This window comes from Neopelma chrysocephalum, unplaced genomic scaffold, assembly GCF_003984885.1.
Source record: "Neopelma chrysocephalum unplaced genomic scaffold, ASM398488v2 Primary Assembly neopelma1_99, whole genome shotgun sequence".
NCBI lineage: Eukaryota > Metazoa > Chordata > Aves > Passeriformes > Pipridae > Neopelma > Neopelma chrysocephalum.
Window position 1 is genome coordinate 2,384,970 of NW_020897762.1, and position 22,607 is coordinate 2,407,576.

Consider the following 22,607-nt stretch of genomic DNA (forward strand, 5'->3'; position numbering starts at 1 on the left):
TGCTTTGCAATCCCAATTGTACACAACACTTAAATTTTCAGATCCATCAAGCTGTCATCTCTGCTATCCGCATGTAGAGAGGTTTTGGCTCGAGTTGGAAGTTTATGAGCAAGATTAAATCAGTACTAACATCAGGTTCACATTTAATTCTTTAGAATAGCTGTGTTCCTACAAGATTTTGACCTCTACAAGACACGAACTCTGGGAGATGAGCTCCTCTCATGAAGTTTCTGAGGTCTGTAGTGGTGGAAATCTCCTAAGACACATCCTGATGATTTATCTCATTTTATAAATACATGACAGAGCACAGAGCATTCTGGTTGTCTCACTGAAAGCTGTAGGAATAGACATTTACAATTCTAATACTCCTACCCCACAAAATGATGGGAAGTACTCAGTTTGGGGGAGTCAGGCTCATTCCCAATTCTAAGGCACCAAAGTATTCCTGGAGATTATGATATATTAGTAGGATACAGCACACTTTTTTTCATTGGCTATGAAAGATTGTATGAATTTAATATTCCTCTTTATTATTGGTTGTAAAGTGTTGTTCAAAACCTTAATAAAAAGCCAAATCTAAAAAAAAGAAAAAGAAAAAGTACTTCTGAGCCAAGTCCATCCAAAGTCTAAGACAGACATCTGGGAGGTTACTGTAAATACTTTACAGTAATATTCATTCATTCATTGCATTTTGAAAGGAATTGGATTCAATTATGTTTTCACCTTTTCTGTGTTTTCTTCCTGTCAGCGTTCTAGTGAACAAGCTTGCTGGCAACAGTGTTTTTCAGAGGCGGTGACCCCAAATGAAGTACTAAAGAACTGGCTTAGAAAGTGTTTTAAGTACATTTGCTATGAATATTCAAACTCGATGTCTGCTCCTAAGTGCTACGTTTATCCAGTCACAGAGAAGTGACACTTCATAGCCTGTTTGGCCAGTCAAAACTAAACAACAGACCTTGAACGTGTGGCACATGTAGGGAACAAGGAACAGATCACTCATTACTCAGGGAGCAAACACACTTGGAACAGCCACAGGGGCAACTTTTGCCTGTCCCGGCTGTGCCACACTGACGCAAATGGGAATATCATTGCTGACGTCTGTGGAAATGGATCATATCTTCAGAAGTAAGAAACAAAGAAGCAGAATAAATAAATGGTTTATGCCCAATATTTAGCAAAAACCAAGCTGAGGCATGTGTGGCAAAATCTACAGGAGGTTGAGCCTCCTTGAGACTTGTGCTGAATGCTGATGCCTCTGAAAACTGTTCAGGCTGAGCAGCCAAAGGCAGCTGGAGATACAAGCAGGAAACACTCCCATATGTATCTTTGGCTACAGAATATGGCCCACTAGCCCAGATTATAGCTAGCCTGGGGACTTCGATGCTGCAGTGAGTGTTTTGTTCTTATTTTAAAGGTGCATTCACTACAAAAATCCCTGCTCCTCCTTTACTTGACTCCAAGGAGGAGTCAGGCTCACGTAGCTGTGACGCACACAGCTGAGCAAGTATTCATGCAAACTTTATAGCCACATCTGTAACCTTTCAGGGCACTACAGTTTCTTGCCAGATTGCAAAGATAGAGGAAATAATGTACTGCACATGCTCAGGTCCCAACAGCTGAATGTTCACACATAGGAGATGTCTGTACAAAGGGCCAGATTCTCCAGCTGCTGTCTATCAGCCCAATTCCATAATGGGGATCCCTAGTTTTCAATCTGACCCATGAGTGCTTACAGACAAGGTTCAGGACCATTTCCTCAGCTCAGACTGTTTACTCTCCTGATGGGAATAAGGGGTAGGTTGAATTATCCAAAGGAAAAGGAGATTTAAAAGTTCAGTTAATTATATATGCCCCTATCTCGCAGGTTCATGTACTTCAAAAGGCATTTTTTGATAATACCGGCCAAACGAGTATTTTCAATTCATGTGGTCTGGGTTAAAATATCTGCTTTGAAGAATGAAAGAGAAAATATCTAGGAAGTTATCTTGGTGGGATCCAGCCACTCTCCAGCACAGATTAGACCAACCTGAGAAGTCAGCTAGACCTCTACCAGGAGGCTCCCTGGAAATAATCTGAAAAGTTAAGAAAGAAACCTCTCTGTTCCCTAGTAATTCTCATGCAGGACTGTTTAGGGATGAATGATTTTTAGAGAGGAATGGGTAAGAAGGAAGGACACGAGTATGACAACAGCTGTGTGCTATTTTAAGAATCTTTTAAATTAAGCATACACTGCTACCATATCCATCACATTTAGGCTTTCAAAGCACCTAAACTAGGGTGTTGTTCTGATTAGCCTTTTGGGCAAGCCTTCCTCTTTTTGCCCTTTGATTGTGCAGGGCTTCTTTTACACCAAAAGATGCATAAAAGCTGGCTAACGTCCTGGAAAATATAATGTCACTTTAGTTAGTGCTGTATCTCTTCCATCAGCTGCAGAGATCAAACAGATATGGCTGGACAACTGATTTCTGTTAGCAAAGACAGTTTAATGCAGGTTTGCATCCCTCCTCCTTTATCCTTAGATAAATGGCATGACAGGAAGGAAAATTACTTCCTGTCCTCCAAGAAAACCTAACGGGATATGTTCATATCATTGCCAATAGCTGTATTAGCTTCAGTTGCAGCAATACGCTCTGGAAGAAAGGGACAAGAGATAAAAGTAAATGGAGATACTACCCCTCTATCTCATGCCAGGTGGGCAGATTCTTTCCTCAATATGTTCTGCTGAAGGCACTGGGTATGTCTGCAGCCCAGTAGCACCACCTCAGTGAAAAGTGTGGGTTTGATCACCTTGCCCAGTCGCTGTGCCTCCAGCACAGATATTGACCTCTGAGCAAGCTGAAGAAACTTTCTTTACACTAACAGGGCACCTCATCCTAAAGCAGACACCTAGGTTGGATCAACCCCAAAAGCTCCTGTATTGCTTCTCTGAATGTAAAAGAAGTCAACATCTCAATATAGACTCCTACAACAAATGTGCCCAAAGATAACTGGGGTGAATGCAATTTAGGTATGGAGACAACATTCAAAAGATTAACCTGCAGATTTTGAGTACTGTCATTTGTCACAACTATATTGAAAGATGGAACACCTAAACAGTACCCTGCATTTTTTATTCCTAAAATAGAAATAAAAATTAAAGTCTTCCCAGACTTTGTTTTACTAGTTTTACTTCTGTTCTCTCTTACTTCCAGCTGAGCCAGAAATAACGTCCCTCTTTTTTCCCTTTCCTTTCCTGAAATTTCCTTTCCTGAAATTTCCTTTTTAACCTCTCCTATGATATTGCTGCTTTTGATGATGACAAGATGATGTCAACCAGTGAATGCTTGTGGCTCAATAATATTCTGATGTTCCATGCTAGATCCAGCGATAGCCAAGAAATACAAACAGATACAAAAAGTGTTCAAAAACAAAATTGTGACTATATTCTCAGACAACAGTTTCTAGCTCATGGTTGAAATGCATTGATATGCTACACTAGTATTTTCCAGCAGGCAAAACCAGGGCCAAATAGTAGCAGCCTGAGCTGTTAGGGTTTCCCCCCCTCCTCTTTAAATTCTAAATATTCCTGTTTTGCATTTCTCAAGTCTATTTCCACCGCATCAGCCACCACCCTTGCAGATAGCAAATTTCACTTTCTTATTCCTAGAAGAAAAAAAAAAACAAACCTGTCCAATTTCATCCCAGTTTCATTTTCTCTAACACTATAAAATTAATCCCAGGGGTGAATTGCGTGACTTCCTGCTAAAAATGCAGAGTGTTTTGCAAGCTTGGACAATGACTGCTAAAAGCAACAGGCCAGATTCACCTTGGCATTGCTCTATTTCTACACTGCCATAATAGCACTTTAATCAACAAGCAGAACTGGCATAAAGCACTGATGCATCAGGCCCATCATATAGAGTACACCCACTTAATCAGGTAATCAACTTAATCAGGACACTTCCCAAGGAACCAAATTAAGCCTAATGACACCAAGTGGCAAGGACTGCTGCTTAATTGGGATAGTAATTCTGCTTATGGTAATTGGGATGCCTGCAGGTGATTAAATGATACTGAGCTAAGAAGAGACAATCTCCGTGATGCTCAGAGACTCAATGATTTGTCTCTCCTCAAAAGCTTCTGTCAACAGTCGATCAGCAAAACAAAACTTGTATAATCCTCTCATTTTGGCACTATTTGAACAGAGCATTTCGAGATGGAAATAAGAACATAGAAACAAAAAGGAAAAAACCCTACAGATTCCTTAGGTTAGACAGAATCCAACACTACGGATAGTACCAAAAACCTCACCAAACAACAATAAAAGAAACAAAACAAAATTAATACATACCGGCAGATTTTTGCCTGGGGGAGACAAAACTTTCAGTCATTAAAATCTACTTTCTGCCTGCCTTTTCAAACATGCCTGTAGCTGATGTTTCACAGCACAGCAAGAGCTCAGAAAAATGGAGGCACTCAGACTCAGGGCAAGTGAAGGCTTCTTACAGATAAGAAGACACGTGTGAGGAGCAAAGGAGGAGATCACACAGATGCTGCCCCTGATTTCTCATCCTATTTTAGAGCAGAGAAATGAATGATTTGCAAAGTACAAAGAAAGGGATGGCTGAGAACCGCAATTTAAAAATATTTCTTGTCAAAATTACTTTTTTTTTAAACATCTCTAATTGCTATCCAGAATAGGCATGTTCTAAAGTTAAAACCTGTCCTTTTTTTGAAATAGCTGTTAAAAATAATAAAGTTCTTTTGGAACTAGGTGTCTGCTACAGCAGCTGCCTCCAGAGTCATCACACAAGGCATGAAGGAACAATGTTTTCAGAGACCAGGCTTAAATGACCATTTAAAAGTGCTTTTTACTTTCCAGGGGCCACTTTGGACCATATAATTAGTCAAAATGTAGGGTCTCACAGAGCACTCTTTAAGAGAATATAGGAGACCAAGTGCAAAGGTTTCTTTTACACAGCTTGTTTGTTTGCAAAAATAGAGAACATCTTGGTTGTTTCGCTTTTTTTCATTCTCTCCTGTAACGTTTGCTTACCCACCAAAACTGCACAGGTTTGTGGCATGGCTGCAACTCCTTACTTCACAGTTTTACATTGACATATGCTCCTACAACTTCTCCTGCTCAGCCACTCAAAGCAGTAGACATTAATGCTCCCCAGCCCTGAGCTGTGTCCTCTCAGCCATGCGGAGCTCAGGACACTCCCTTAAACCCTCTGCCCTCAGAGATTTGCCTAAGTGAAGGATAACATCTCATTTTTTAACTTGAATCATGTTTGACGATTGCCTCGTTTTTGTGGCTTGACAGGTCCCTCCTATGCAACGCTCCACTTTTCTTTCAGAAAGGCAGACTTGTATTCTGCTACTTGGCTACTTTTTTTTCCCCCTGTGCTTTGCTATGCCTTTCTTTCATCACATACTTCCTGAGTCAGTATGCTCAGCAGACACCTGTATGTTTTCAGGTAGGTTGGTTTTTTTTACATGACAGAACTGAACATTACGAAGGATAACTCAGTCTTATCTCCATGAGCTTGATCCTGATTTATTGCCCTGTCATGTTACTAGTTTTGTTAGAGGAACAAAACAAGCAGTGTAAGAGTAGAGCGTAAATTCAGATTCCTGTTTGCCTTTATCTACTTGCAGAAATTCCTGAACAACGACTGTCAAAGGAAAAGGTAAGAGAATGAAACCCTAAAAAGTAAGTTCTTAACTCTAAAGACCTTCAAATAGACAGGCCTCTCCCCATGTGTGCTTCTCAGATTTGGTCAGCCCACACAAGGGTCCCCAGAGGAGAGCCAACAGGGACCAACTCCAACATGCTTCCAAAGCTGTGGCACTTATGTTTCCTGCTTGTTTCTGAGCACGCCAGCAGGAATTTCCCCTTCATTCCCTACTGATACTACCAGGTTCCAGGAAGCAGCCAGCAATTGCAGAGGTTAATTGCTTCTAACTAAAATCCTCCAGTATGGTCAGAGGGGCTGAGAGAGCACTGTTGCAGTTGTGTTTGTTGGGAGATGCAACTTGCCACGTGAACTCATCGACTCTGAGCTCCCACTCCCTCCCTCTCTCCGCTTTTTCCTGTTTTGCATCATGTCCAGTGAAGCCAAACTTGCAAAGCAGTCGCTGGTGAACCTGGCGAGATGACCCCCTCCCCCATTAGCACGTACAAAATACAATAAATAAGTTCTAATAAATATATCTTCAAATCAAAACCATTTTGAGCTGCTTAACTGAGTGCATATCTAGTCCTTTGTACACATATTTGTACAAAGTGTTGCCTGTAATTTTAAAGATGCTTGCCTCAGGGAGGTTTCATTTTTCCATTGAAGTCCCCTTGATTTACTGTACGCAATATGTTACAGCTTCCTTATTTGCTCCTTTGGGACAGTTACTGACAGTAAATCTCTATTAAAATATTCTTCCATATGGTTGCATGAAAATTTTATTGCAGTGAGCCTGAGGCTGAAGGTCACAGCTGAGTAGCTGCAGTTAAGTATTGCAGTCTATGGACTCTGAGGTACATCTGTTCTGGGAGCTGGAGCAAAATTAGAATTTTACTGTCAATAGCAGTTCTCCAAAACTAGTTCCATTTGTTTACCATTGCAGGCCCATAGCAAGGCAATACCCACCATATACGTGTTACAGGCCATTGTGGCTACATGATTTAGGTTTTTAGCTCTGATCCAAAAATTACAGAAGCTGGAGGTCACTGGAGAGAGTCCCTAATGTATATTTCATTTACAAGACATGAAAATTTAATTTTCTCTCACGTGATTTGACTCTATCACTTGCTTACATGCTTTTTGGCGTGGGCTTCCCTCTTCATTGAAAGCTTTTCTGGGCAGGATATCACACAAACTTCATAATGGATAAAAAAGTATGATTTTTAAGCTACTACTTTCAAGGAAATGGCCAGCTCACAGGAGCACCTTGCTCACACGACCTGGTCAAGAAAAACCCCTATAACATCATGTGGTCGCATGGTTTGGTTACCACTGGATCTTCTGGTCAGCATGTTAAGCTCCTGTTGTAGAAATGCCCAAAATTTGTACAACTTGGAAAGCTGCTTGAAAACAATGTTCCACTGTGGAGGACCGCAGAATATCAGAGTGTTAGATTGCTCTAAACATTACATTTAGCAATTGCTGCCAGGGTCAGCCAAATGTTAATCTACTGCTTGTATTTGTTTGAAATAAAAAAGGAAACATTGAGGCATATTTCTAAGCCCATCTTGTTTAGCAATATGACATCTATCAGAATGGCTCCGAGCCAAACCAGGCCTTTCCAATATGCAGTGTAATTTGGAATTTCTAAAAGAGAAATCAAACCTAAAATGTATCTGTGATTTCAACCTACGTTAACAACATTTTTTAAAAGGTTACAGCATGCAGTTTGATGGCATTGTGGAAAACTGCCAGCTGAGAGGTCTGAGAAGGTCAGGAATGGAGTGAATTTTTGAGACACTAAAGCCTGTTAGAGAAATGCAGTAATTTGGAGAACAATCAGAAGAGCTCCAGTCCCCCAGGGAATCGGACTGGAGATTCCATAGGAGGGGATCTCACCACTAGTAGCACTTGTTCTGACCTTCTGGGATAGAGGTAATTTTCTGAATGCAGTCAGTAGACAGAAGAGCTGGCAGAGGAGAAGGTGGGGAAAGTGTGATTTATATGGTGTATTCGCAAATGGGAGTCTCCAGTGAAACTTGGATCACTGTTTTGAAGCAGCTTCTTGAACAAGGAGATGTGATGAATATTTAGTATCACCTTGATATTTGTCAAACTAGCCTTTCCTGTATCAAAAGATGAACACCACCGCACACACCACATCAGCCTAAATTCATAATGTTGTAGTATAATCTGAAACAAGGATAGCTCAGAAGCCTACAGGATTTTTTAAACTCTTTTTTTTTAACAACAGCTATTTGTGGATTGGTGTCCATGCAAGAATGCACTTCCACTGTAAGTACAGCATTTAAAACCTGGTATGGCATATACAACAAATTCTAGCTGAATAGCTAGAATTTCAATTTCCAACCTTTCTATTAGTTGCTCTCCTAAAATCTTGTGTGAGTTAACCAATTCTTAGGTCTCCACCAAAAATACAACACATTTCCACATCCAGAATACACGTATGGCACGCAGGGAAGTCATCTCCCCTTTTGGTGGCCAAGCTATAAGGCGTGAAGACTGGTTTGGTTTGATGCCTCGTCAAACTGCAAATGAACATACCTTTCAAACTGGTGGTTGGCTCTCTCATAGTAGGTGATAGTCTTGTCATACTGACAATAACATGCTTCAATCAAAAGCAAGTGGCTGCTTTGAGCCAGGAAGGTGCCATCTTTAAACAACTGTCTGGCAATCAGCGACTGGTTCATCACACATTTTGAACGATACAGAAATGTATCTTGCCTATCGTGGTTTTACAGCTAAGAGTTAATACTAATTAGTTGTTTTGGTACTCACAGGCTTAATTAGTTCACTTGAATCTTATTGTTTCAAAGTAGGACAGACATAAACTTGCCACAATATTTTACCAAAATAGACATGTAATATGAGAAAGTGAAACAAATTCCCCATCGTTCTCTCCCACTCCCTGACAAGCCGATAAAAATGATATTAGGTGATTAAATGTAGAAATAAAGAAAGGAGGCAGACATAATGATAAACTGTAATGAAGTTAAACAGCTGGCAGACTCCTTGGTGAATGTGCCACCTGATGACTCGTACTAAGATGCAGGCAATGCCCCCAGCTCACTGAGGCAGCCCCTGGTGTACGCACTGAACATCGTCTCCCGTTCATTAATTGGCTTGATGGAAACTAGGTCTCTTTCTAAAAGGACAGAAACCATCCATTTCATATGTATGCATCTGAGGAGGAAGAAAGAGTAAATAATGGAACAACTTACAGACCTCTAAATAATCCACAGTAGTGCAAGACTGATGCTCTTGAATGAATTCTGGATAATATGCAGATTGGGACTGCACTGGCAACACCAGTCTCATCTAAAAGACCTAAAGGTTTTGCTTCTGTTTAGCTTGAGAAGGATACATTTCAGGTTTTGGTTTTTAAAAGACAGGAATGGGTAGATTCTTTCCCACTGAGTTCCAGCTAAGGTAAGGAAAAAGAATCACAAAAAATATAAAACCATTGTATTTTAAGGAAAGCAGGAGAATTGGTAGGTTAGCTGCGGTTCAACCTGATCACCCACTGGCAATTGTAATTCCATTTCCCTCTATTGCTTATAATAAATATTGGCAATTCCAAAGCCAGAACCATCCTCGCTCTGGTCACAGGCAGCAATCCCAGACCGAACATCACATCAGCACCACGTGCAGAATTCACACAGCAGTCCTGACTCCGCAAAGCCGCCTGCACATATGCTGTGCGGAAGCACCTGCCTTGCCCCCAGGACTTCTCAAAGCAAAGTGCATATTTAGAGGTTTAGAGGCTTAGATGTGGCTGATGTCTGTACCTCCCGTGCTGCCTCCATCCATACACAGTAGGGCTTTGGGAGCTTGCAGGCCCCTGCGCAAGCATTTGCTCTTTGTAAAGTAATTGCAACCCAACAGGATCCATAATGGCTATTAACAGTGTTAGTGGGCAGACACACATCATCTTACAGCTCCCTCACTCACCCACCAGATATGGTTTCCTACTAACTTGAAATACAATGTTCGGCATGAACTACAAGTAAATACTGCTCTTTGCAGGATTTTTAAAACTGGCTTAGTACAAAGGTCTACTTTGTTACCTACACGTATTCCTGTTGTCCCACATTTTTCTTACTTCATCCATACGTTTCTATGCAAAAGGCTAGCAGAGGGTGCTAGCCTTGGGGAGAGGGAAAAGCACTATCCTTTTTTAAAATGAGCTGATTCATCAGAAACTGTCTTTCGCTATTTAAAGCCTATTTTGATGAACACGGATGGCTACTCCTTTAGTATTTGTATTTGCCATAGTAACAAACAACTTCTCACAGACCAGCAGAGTGAGGAGCTTTTTTGAGTACCAGCAAACACCTTTGTATGCTTCATTCACTCTTCAAGTTCACACTCCACAGAAATAATATTATTTTCAGAAAACACATTTTTGCATTCTAATTTTTTTTTCATTAAGACTAAGCCTTCATTCTTGGGATCTGAAACTGAGAGAAGAGCTTATCTCCAGCCACCTTGTCCAGCAAAAGTAGAGTGTGCCCAACAAGTGGGACATCCTAACGCTTGAAACAATTTTTGTTTTCGTGGTTGAATTGGCCTCTTTTTTCCCCTGCTCTAAACTCTTTGTGAATCCTCCCCTTTTACTTTACTTTTCTTCTCATCTTCTTGCCTGTTGCCTAAATATTATTTGTTTGCTTACGTTTTGTTTGCATCACTATTTATTTCTATTAAAAGTGCCTTTCCCCCCACATTGTCTTTCACAATTTCTCTGCTGCTCATTACCAGGACTCATCAGCTCTAACACGTTGTTCCTGACCCTTTCTCCAGCTCAGCTCTCTTATTCTTTCCCATTCTCCGCTTTCCTTCTCTGCTTGTTCCCTTGCCCCCTATTTCTCCTTGACTGCCCAGGTCCCCTGCTCCTCCCCAAACTGAGGTGCACAGCAGGCACCCACCAGGGTTGTCCTACTTCCCCCTCACCCAGACGTCTTCCCATGATCTCAAAATACATACAGCAGCAGAGGGGCCTTAGACATCTGTATCAAAAGCTTGATGCACATAAATAAAAGCAAGTTGGTGATTAATTTATTTTCTCAGTATCTATTAAACACAGCCTGAACTGCCCTGGACGTATTTAGGCTGGAAATCAGAAGAAGGTTCATAACCATGAGAAGAAAGGCAGCCTCTCAGTAGGAGTAGTGAGGGCAAGAAACCTAAATGGCTTCAAGATGGAACCAGATAAGTGTTTGAAAGGCATCATATGATGTGGTTGCCTTCAACAGCAGGGGACAGGACTTGATGACTTCGGAAGTTCCTTTCAATCTTAATTCTTATCTTCTTGTGTGGGCCAAATGTCACCCACAGCAGTCTGAGGAGGAGCCTTACAGAGAGGAGGCACAGGAAAGGCAGCCACAGGCCTCTGCTGGCTGCAGTCGCCTTCCCAGCTCCAGCACATGGCTGCTCTGCAAACTGGGATGCAAAAAGGATTGTTAAGACTGGAGTACCACCATGAAGCACTCTGAAGTACACTTCAAAAGGGTGACAAGGTGTCCAGGCTGCTCAGATGTGAACATAATGCCCTGTAATGCCCTCTCTGCTTTTCCTCCACACAGAACAGGATAGCAGCTAGGATCTTCCTTTGCATTTCTGAAAAACTGCCTGCCTTTGGTTGGGAAAACTCAGGCTCTGGAGCAGTCAAGGGGTATTTCCACCATGTATAAGGTTTCAGAAGAATTGACACACTGAATGTGTGTCAGTTAAAAAGCGAAATCCAACCCCATCCACTGGGCTCAGTTGCACACTTACAGCAGTTGCAGAATTAGGGGTCACAGCAACAGCCTGGGCACGAGCTCACAATTGACTGCAACCAAGCCAGAAGAGCTCAAGGGGGTACCTCCTCTCAGCTGAGCTGTCCCTGCCAGCAGTCCCCACCACAAGCTCAAACTGTTGGCTTAAGTCTTTATCAGAAGTTTGATTTTAGCATCTTCAGCACAAGAAATACAAGCGCATATATTTTGCCTTGCAATAGAGGCAGCTACTAGTGCTCAAGCAAGCACTTCCAAAAGCTCAGCTGAAGAGAGGTCACTTGTTAAGCTGTTTTATTTCACCTGCCCAAAATTGCTGCAAGTGTTAGCAGCTGGGGATGACATGGTCAGCGGTGATGCTGGGAGGGCAAGCTGACATTTGTGAATTGTCCAAGACCTCTATAACACAACCCACAAAGCCTCGTCAGACCAGATCTGCCTGTCATTTATTATTTGCCTCTTTGCCTGCAGCTCCTTTTGAAGCTTTAAAAGCTTTTGGTTTTGATAGTAAAAGGATATTTGTGCCTTGCCTGTGGAAATGTTAGGCCCTGTATTGTTCGGTCCACAATAAAATATGTGTTTCAGTTTGATTTACTGCTCTCAGTTTACTTTGTCTTAAGTTGGCAGCATTTCCTGGGTTGGATTTTGCTGATGGCCTTACAATTCCTTTTTCTGTATTAGAGAAACCAGTTTTATGTTTGTTATTCCAACTCCAGGACTATATTCAAAATGACTAGGAGTTGTAGCATTTGAAATCTGATTATTTACATCAATGCCTCTACTTGTGAAGGCATTTTCAGTAGAAATCATCTGAAAGCGGACACATGGACTCAATTGAAGACATATTTTTAAAGTTACTTGTCAGACAAATGAATCCTTCTGGACACTTTGGAGCTTTTAAGGGTTTGCTTTTTTACAGTCAAATTATATTTAGTCAAAAAAACCAAAAAACCGCAACACCGAGCAGGTTTCAGAATGCAGGCCTGCCTTATGGGCCACAACAGTCAGGCCCAGGAATCCTCCCCAGGATGGGAGGGCAGTGCAGACAGACCTGTCCCCCTCACCAGCCACTGTCCTCTGTCTCCCTCTCCTGCTGCCTGAGCTGGATGAACAGGTCCATGAGCTCCCGATGTCGATGACTGGCACGTGTTAGAGACAAACCTGACCAGCCCACTTCTCATCTGCCTTGCCGCATCTCTCTAAGTGTCTATCAGGTGCTTGCAAACCTCTCCAGAGTCCACCAGCACTCATGGATACAGCAACTGGGCTGGCTGGGTGACTTTAAGTCCCTTTTCCCTCTGCAGTTTAGTTTCCTTCCTGCAATGCAGGAGTGAAGGCACCAGGTTGCACACAAGTGCCTTGGGACCTGCTGCCTGGCACTAACGTTTCCAAAGGATATGAAGAGCCCTAAATTCCACCTCAAAGCTCTCAAGTCTATTGCTGTATTACTTTTACCTTCATAAATACAAAAACCTAAATAAAATCGAGTTACACAGAGCCAGCGATATCCTCAGAAGAAAAAAAGGAATTCAGTGGAACAGCTGGCTGGATATAAAGTCCAATAAAAATGAGGCATATGCAAAGTTTCCAGACCAGCAAAGGAAGATTTTTCCTACCAAGACAATATGCAGAATTACACCTTTCTGAAAAACTGATGTCAAGTTCATTGAAGAATGATTATTTGTTGTTTGTCTTTATGGTCCTTGAACTGTTTGTTAAAGCTGTCCCTTCAAAGTACTATTCCCTCTGACTCCTGCTGGAGTCAATGGGAGTCAACAGGGTTGGAGGTAGGGCCCCTGCATTGGAACCCAAATTTGAAAGAGATTTTCATTAAAATAATCTTCATGCTGGCTGACAAATTTCTGAAGTCATGGGACACACAGCCAGGAAAAGGCATAAATCCTTGGACACATAGATAGAGTAGCTGAAATTCAAATGGATACCAGAGTTGTCAAAATACTTCCAGCAGACTCAGGACAGAGCCAAACCAGATCTTCAGTCTTTTCACTCCCAGGGTGAGTGGATGGCGCAAGGCCTCACAACAAAAGTTCCCAAACTCTCAGAGCACTCAACTCCCAGTGAAAATGAACACCAGACCTACAGAGAACAAGATTCCCTTCCAGCATGGTTAGTCTTTGGTAGCTACCTCTTTCTTTCCTGAACCAGCACGCTTTTCTGTGGACCAAGAGACAAAGAAGGAGAAGCGTGGTGGAAGGTGTATCTGCTTCATTTTCCATTCCCTGATGGAAAACACTGATTTTCCATTGGTGACACAATAAACTAAAGAGGAAATGGATAAAAGCATTCAAGCCATCCCCAAATATATTTCACATCCACTTAAAAATATGCGACCATACTGCTTCAGGTCACAGAAAGCTGGTTTAACCATGTTGCTAACTAAACCTGCCGTATCTACACTGGCTTTAAAGCAACAGGTCTTGCTGCTTTCCTGGGATTCTTTCAGGATAGAGTTGATCAACAGGCCATAGCAACTCCTTTGAGTTATTTCATATACCACACACAGTAAATCACTGGGAGCCAACACATCACTGACACAATTGACCATGATAGTTCCTTTGGAACACTTACAGTTTATCACACCAATGGGGTTGTCACACATGCTTGCGAAGCCTGTGAGATAAACACCTGTGTTTTAAAAAATCCTTTACTGCACAAGTTCATGGCCATTTTGGAAATGCTGTAACTTCCTTTAACCTTACTAATTACCATCCTGTTAAGCATCTGCTCAATGACCTTCTAGCTGCACCATCCTGCCTGAAAAACTAAAATGGGATTAACCTTCTTTTTAACAGAGATTACTACCTTTAGAGGGATGAGGAAGTGTTTTGCATTGTCAGGATTTATTATTTATTCTGTGGTCACATCTTAGGGTCATGAACGAGAGACTTCCTTTGCTTGAAGTTGAAATCCTATCCTGAAGCATTAATATGCTGCTTTTTCACATTCCATGCTTACTGCTTAATTTGATTTCAAATGGTGTATGTTACTACGGTTCCACTGGAGAGAATGGAAAGAGTCCAATTTACACCATGCTAGAAGCTGGCTGGCTCCCTGCCAGCTGAAAAACAGGCAAAATTAAACTTCTCAGAAAAATTGTATCACCACACTTAAGGCCTTCAAGATAATGCACCCAGTGACAAAACCGTAACTGAGTTATTAGGAACTGCACAACATTCTTTGTGAAACCTGGACAACAGCAATTCATAATAGAACATGGGTTAATATTGTTGGTCTGCACCATTTGATGAGAGATTGATGCTGATGTCTGGATTTCCTTCAGAAAGTAGCTTAATTGGCACAGCTCGTTAACACTTGCAAATTCTGCCCCGCACATTTCCACCAGCCTTACCTGTCATCTTTCCATGTCAGCCCATTTCAATCTATCATCTCAAAAGCAGATTTCAGTCTCTGACTGTGGGTGCCCACCGTGTAGAAGTTGGACATAATCTCAGATTTCATGGTCTGAAGCTTGAAATAAACGACTGAAAAATGCAAACATGCCATAAATACCACAGGATAGACTGTGGTATCTATATATTGTGCCTTCAACTTTTATCGAGGAAAAAAGATCCTGGTATACTCAATACTAAATTGATATGCATTTATATTAACATAGCAGGAAGCTGAAACTCCAGACCAAGTCGTTGTCTATCTTAAGTAAAAGCATCGCATCAGCAATTCTATTTACTCAATCCAAGGCTGCTTTCATTTCTTGCTTGTTTTGCTATATATTTCTATTGAGGGAACACTTTCTCAGCAGCTTTTAGTCACTTCTTAAATGCATTTTATGAGGAGACAAAGTCAAATCACTATTACTTAATTAACACAATTGTGAAGACTTCACTCCAGCTACACAATAGCTCTCCTAATCTTTCAGAAGGATGCATGACTTCATTATTGAGTATATTGTTTCCTATAAACATATAAAACTCCTACAATAACAATCCCATCAGCTGAAATGAAGTTATCTGAGAACAGAATTAAACTCTAAATGACCCTTTGCTCCACTCCATAGACCCCTATTAATAATTCTAATCTAATCAGTGTGGATAAATGTACTGTTGCAGCCTATGCCAGGCACTCTGCCAGGAGGTCCTACTGCAGTCCATCTGATTCATTCCAGCCCAGAGCTTCTCTGGAGAAGATGCATCTTGCACGGAGAGGCCACTGGCTGACTTCTTTTGTTATCTTTTAGTGACAAAGTCATGTCCTTGTAACTGATAGACACTTTTCTTTGTAAATAACCCTGGAGTGACTGATAGAGCTTTTGCCAGACAAAGCCTGTAAATAGCTAGGCATTATTCATGCCAGGCCTGAGAACACTGTGTCACAGTTGACAAATTTATGGTAGATATGAGCTCACCTCTTCCACAAATATATACTTTCCCAGCAAATTCATCACAAGTTTTAATGGCCCCATACTGAATTTGTCAGCTGTCTGTCCCTGCACATTGTTTCCTTTGGATTCCTGTCAAGGATTGTTTGTTAAAATCATCTCCCTCTCCCATCCTTCAGCTGCTAGCCCCAGGAAAGATCAATGATGACATATCTATTGATAATATTTTATATTCAACTATTTGGATCATAAATCATTTTAACAATGCTGATATGTTTATTCAGTGTCTGCTGGCATTGCAATTATATAGAAAGTGATGTCACCCTAAATCTTGGCTTGTTGGATTGCTTTCTATTTCTTCCTTCCCACTCTCACCCCACTTCATAATTAAAATATGTCACTTTTTATTTTGGCATTCCCACTTTAGAAGCAGTGGGAACTTTGGCATTTTACAGAAGGTGTGAAGTCCCAGGCCCTCTGTCTCCCATTAAAGCCAATATGCAAAAGCATTTCCCACCAGTACATGAAGGCACTTCTTCAAATCTGTCCAGATCCCTGGTGCAAAGCAGGGTGGAAAGAGGTAATAGCAGAAGGACACCACTTCTGCTCTTCACCCTGACTCAGCAAATCAAGCAGAGGACCCTTCTCCAAGCCCTGTACAGCTGGATGTGTCACCAAAGTCAAAGGGACACCTCATGCGGTAGAGAAAGGGAGAGAGGATACTGAAACTCTCCATTCATCAATCCTGCAAGACTCAGACAGGTCAAACATCTCACCCCAAGCCCTGTTCTGTATACATGCAGAGCAGTATCTCCATTTCATGCAAACTACTCCATCTGCAGATCTTTATTTCAGATGATTACCAGGAAAAATCTGAAAGACCAAAAGAGTTGCTGCTTTTCCTGGTTGTGAAGGTTTTTCCTCCCTGCACAGCTGCAGCTCCAGGGACTCCCAGCTGTTGTCCCCATTGCACAAAGGGAGCTGACTATACCATTTAGTTCTGGACACTATTTTGCCTTTTAATTCATGACTATGTTACGCAGTTACAACACTTCTAAAAAAAGATCTGTGGCTTTGCAATTCATTTAAGACTGTTTTCCTCCTTAGAGAGCTTCTGTTATATGTACCCAAAGAGAAGAAAGAGAAAGGAAGAGAGTGTTGGCCAGCAGGAAAAGTCACATTTGCTCCTTGAATGCAAAATGTCATCATTCATTAGAGAAGACTCAAAAATAGATTTTCTCCCAAAAGCAGAAAGCAGGCAGGATTTACTCTTTCATCAACTTGCTAGATTTAGTGGCTGCCTTTATTCTCTTTATTTCTTTTTTTTTTTCTTTTCAGTGTTGTAAACATATAGGAGAAATCATCTTAGTAGGTGTGAAAGATTTTTGTAAATGCATAAACGTGAAGGTGAAAAAAGCCTAAAGCATTTTTCATTGGGTTGCATATTTTCCTTTATGTACCAATACCCACAGAGCTGATTTTGTCATTACCAATGATGGGACACAGCTCTTAAAATATGTCTCAAATATGCAGCCAACTACTTCTGAGGTGTCCCACTAATTTGAAAGTTTTATGATCTGCCTTCACAAGCCTATAAAAACTGGACAAAAGCTCTGATGAGAATTTCAGGTCCTATAGAAATATATTGAGAATAACAGTTTTTCTTGTGGTACAGCGGCACATCAACATGTAGATTTAACCTTTCTCGTGGCTTTCCAGAATGCAACACTTCTAAGGCCAGATTTTAATTTCATCTATACCACTATAATTTCATTGTGTCAAAAGATATTACTTCAGATCTAGACAGACTGAAATATGCACACAGGCTGGTCCTGGATTTCAGCTAGTGGGTCCAGCAAAGAAGAGCAAATCTGCCAAATGGAGAAATTCAGAGCTGCAACGAAATCTGGATTATTATCTGGCTTCTGGGTTTCTAGGGGATGCAGATGAGATTTACTATTTGGATTTCAGAACATCTCTGAAAGTCTTAGGGGAACAAGTACCACAGACAAGTAAAAAATTCTGGTGGATAATTGAACTTTTGCTTTTGCAAGTTGCCTTATTCACCCTGTAAATGTTTGAATGAATCTTGGCTGAGCCTCAATTTTTTTAACAAACCCCCTAGATCAGACTACTTTTATATGTTCTCTGGCTTTTTGCAAACATTTTATGGTCTCATAACTCTGAAAGGTATTTTCCTGTTTCCAGTGCTTCCATTTTCCTTAGTGCTGATAGCTAAGATGCCTTATAGCCTCTTCATCTTTATCTTAATGGAAATTCTGGTAAAGACAAGAGAAGTCAGTCCTTTCCCACTGGGAATGCAGAAATGCACTACTTACAGGGGGCTTCACCTAAATTTTACTGAAGTCAAAAAGAAATTCTTCGACTTTTCTGGCCTCCAAACAACTGTACATTCCATTGTAATGACTGCAGGCATAAATCAGCCCTGAGTTATGCCTGTCAGATAACCCACTAGATATCTACTTAGTCCCATTTGGTTTCAACAACCTAATTTATGTACACACTCTTCAGTACCTTGTGTACTGATAGATGACAAATCTTGATACATAAAATTATAATAATTGTGGTTTTCACTCTAAACTGCCTCTCTCACTGTCGTGTGAAAGCAGAGGCCAAACATTCCTATCTAAGGAAGGCTCTTAGATCTGACTGAGTTGCTAGGCACTGTGAAGATGTGGTGGGAACCAGGCTGACCTGAGGTTTAGAGTGCCTCAGAAAAGATCACAGGTCTGCCTAACATTGGGCAGCTAACCACAGCACCCACTTCTGTAGCCCAAATCATCTTAAACCACCTTTACAATAAATGAAGAGTCATGGATTTTTCCGTGTTGGTGATTTATTCTAGTTGGGACCCCCTTACAATTCTAACTATAGAGGCACCTGATATTAAGGTACACCTTTTAAATGTAAAAAGTGAGATGAGCTGCATGTAGGTGATTGCCAAATGTAGATTATCAGGATATTGATGCCTAAATATGTGTAAGGATTTGAGACACCTATTGTTTCGTTAGGTCTCCTTTACAAATGTAGCCCTAAATACCTTCTAATCCATTTGCATCCAGGGTCTTGTTCTGCTCAGAAAGAGGGTGCTTCTTTTCCAAAGGACTTTTAAAAAAAATTTAAAAAAATCATATGGATGCCAAAGTTTGGTTCAAACTCATATTTAGATACTGCCTTGGCTCCAGTCTCACTTACAGAGATCCTAATCAGGAGTTCATATGCTCATGCCCATTTAAAACCTGGTTGAGCTCTGGAACAAGCCCAGTATACTTATCTAACAAAATAAATTGAAAAGCATGAAGAAAAATGTCAACAATGATGGTACATCCTTGCAAGTATATTTGATACATTATTTGGCTAGCTTTATTATCAGGGGAACACAAATGTCTTGCTCACCACAAATTCCACAGTACTTCAAGCACGAATGGGTTATTGTGTTTGCTTTTTTTGTATTTTGGGGCAGTATCCTTTCTGGAGTCATAGCAAACCCAATTCTCCAAAAGACTGTGAGAAACTTAATTTCCCAGCAATTGTTTATATCCATTTTAGCTTATTCTGCTAAACTTTTCTGTACCAGTTGGGGTTTAGATATTGTTAATGCTTTTGTACTTTAAAACATAGGAGGGACTGGGAGGAGGGGATTCATTCTCACATTCAGTTAGCAATAAACCAAGCATGTGTACTTGTATGAAACTTTTGCCAATTCCATTATTTTATATACAAAATGTCATTATGTTCCAAAGTATTATCATTTCCTTTTTTCCCAGACAGGGACTGTCTGTAACATGCTGTTCTGGAAGGGCTCCCTCCCAGATTCTGGGTATTCCTTCACTGTTTCTCACCACAAAGAAAAAGAAGAAGAAAAAGAAAAAAAGGTTGAGTATTGAAAATCCAGGCATATAAAATCCAAGGGCATAGGCCATCTATTAGCTTTAGCTTAATTACTGGTCTTCACTTGCACATTTTCCCAGGAACAAGGCTTTAGAGGAACTGGCTATCTTTACACACTGGGTTATCTTATGGACCTCAAACAACTGCTTATGAATGGGCTTTTCCAACAGGATGCAAGCTGTGTTTGATTTAACTTGATGTATATTTGTGTGACAGAATCTAACCAAGATGGACTTTGTGCCATAACCATAATGTTTGCACAGTTACACCTGGGGAGGAAAACCCTCCCTCTAGAGTACTGACAGGATGCCAGTGACAAGAAAGTTTACATAATAAAATCATGGTTTAAAGGATTTATACATCTGTCAGTAGAACAGTGATGACATTCCTCCTTTACAAACATGGTACACAGCTTCTACTGTGAGTAAAATATTAAGAATAAGGCCAAATAAGAGCCCCTGTAGACATATAGCAGTGTGTTTTATTCTATGTCCCATTTCCTCCTCCAATAAGGATCCTGAAGGGCACTTTGCTGTTTTCTATGTGGCCTTCCAGATGTAGACATCAGTGTAGCCTTCTTGTCATCCTGCATGGCCAGATGTGAGCTAGTTCACACAGAAACAGCAACTGCAGGGTAGTGTTTACCATGGCACTGGCACTGAAAAAAATCCTTGGTACAGTCACTGGCTTCCATACAGATTTCAGCATTCTCCTTCCCCCATTTGCTCTCTCCCTGCCTTGATGGCCAAGATTTGCAGCCCCAGGGAGCAAGAGGCAGGTGACAGAGCCACAGGAAGGCACAACTTATCAAGAAAGCTTTGTTTTCAAAAAAGCATAGGGAAGAACAGCCCACACTGATTCCTGTGCCTGAACACAGGCCCAGGAGCAGCACTGAACGCTCCTGGTTTTGAAACTCTTGGCTAGAGCTGATGCCTATTCCTTCATCAAGCTGCTATCAGACCCCTAAGGCCAGTGCAGGCATCAGCACACAGAGTGTTGGGAAAACACTGTTTTTCTTCTCTCTGAGATGCCAAAGAGAGTGCCGGAAACAAAGCTACTTGGAGGGGCAAAGGGTGGAGAGCAGGAGGTACAGACAGAAGGAAGTCAAGGAAAAGACTGTTCAGTTTTCTCACTGAATGAAAGTGTCAGGCAACAATAGAAGGTTGTAGGAAAGCACTGTGACTCACTCGACTGGCCAAGATCCTCTGAATCACCAGCTTGGGGAGGTGAAAATTAGCACTGCAGGAGCTCAGGGAAAACCCACCTGGCAAACCAGCTCACTTTAAATGGTAAAGTACAAGTGTCTGTTGCTTTCAAACCTTCATAGCCAAAGAAGGATGGGGAGGGAAGAGAGACTCCAGGAAGTAAGAGAAAGAGCGAGGGGGAAGAATGCCGAGATTATGCTGCAGACTTTCTTTCTTTAATGGATCCCTTCCTCGTTCACCCCAAGCAAGGCAGCTGGCACGTGGTATCTGGGAGTGCAGATGGATCAGCAATGTCAGACATGCAGCTGTGCATATTTAACACACAGGGATCTTATTATCTATTTGCTGGCTAGCCAGCAGTGGGCTGATTTTGGAGGTGATTGCTCACAGTTGTAGAGAGAGAAAAATAGAGAGTAGTCCACAGTCATTAATCTTACACAACAGGCTGTGCAGTGTTAGAGCCAGAACTGCTACTCTCCTGCATCTGTCCCTCCCACTAGCCCTAAATCACTGCTTCTCAACTCCTCTCCATTACTGAGAAGAAAATTGTCTGGGTTGGAATTAGATACCACAACAGCACAAGCAGCCCTGTTGCATGAAACGCCTGCTACAAATTTTCACCAGTTTCAGGTCTCTAACAAGCCTTTGGTCTTACCATTGGCCAATCAGTGGGGGAAAAGGGAGAGAAATTGATAGTTTGGATGCTGGTCATTGCAATTTTCAGGTTGGGAATTAATTTTGCGCTAACCATAAGGCCATCTTTAGTGGAGCCCTTTCCCAGTGCATCTTGGTTGGCAGCAGAGGCAGAGGTACACTGCACAGTCATTCTCCCCTCACTAAACAAAGTCATAAGCTTTTAGGTCTTCATTTCACAATGCCCCTAAAACACAGGCCTGAACTGATGCATGGGAAACTGTCCTACTTGTAGTTCATTTTAAAGTTCAGCCCATCTGTAAGAGCTTTGCTGAACCACAGTCTAAGCTCTTAGACGAGTTTGAGCCCATGATCACTCTCCAGTTTTTCCTTTCCTTTCATGTTAGAGTCAAAATGGGATATACAAATAAGTAAGCAACTAGTAGCAATGTTCTCGAGGAGGGGAGATTCTACAAAGAGGCTGGAGTCTCTCCCTGTGTGTAATCCATGGGGTTCCCTAAAGGAATAATAGTCAGTGGAAATAAACTCATGAACAGTGACTTCTTCCTCCCAATATCAAATAGCAAAATCAACTCACTTGACCTAAGTTCAGTGAATTTCCAGTCAATCAAGCCTGTACACTTTGGGAAGTGTGTTTCAGAAGATAGAGCTTCTAAGTTACCTGCCTTTTGAGAAGAATATGTTTGTCTGAACAGTAACCAACCACATCAGGTCTTCAGTAAACACCTACACACGCTCAGGTGGCACATTTTAAAATAAAAAGCACTGAATTGCAAGGTATTTAACTTTAAGTGAAAGAGGTTTTCTGCTCCTGGCATGCAACTGGATATAGGAAAAACATCTCCAGCAGGAAACAGAAGCAGCAAAGGGGAGACAAGCAGCTATTGGAAAATGGTCACAGTCCTGAACACATTCAGGATGTTTCCCAGAATCACAGAAAAGTAGAAACCAGCCATACCTAGGGAGAAAAAAAAAATACAAAATTTGGGGGGAATAGAGAGTATGGGGGGAGAATTCAAGGTCT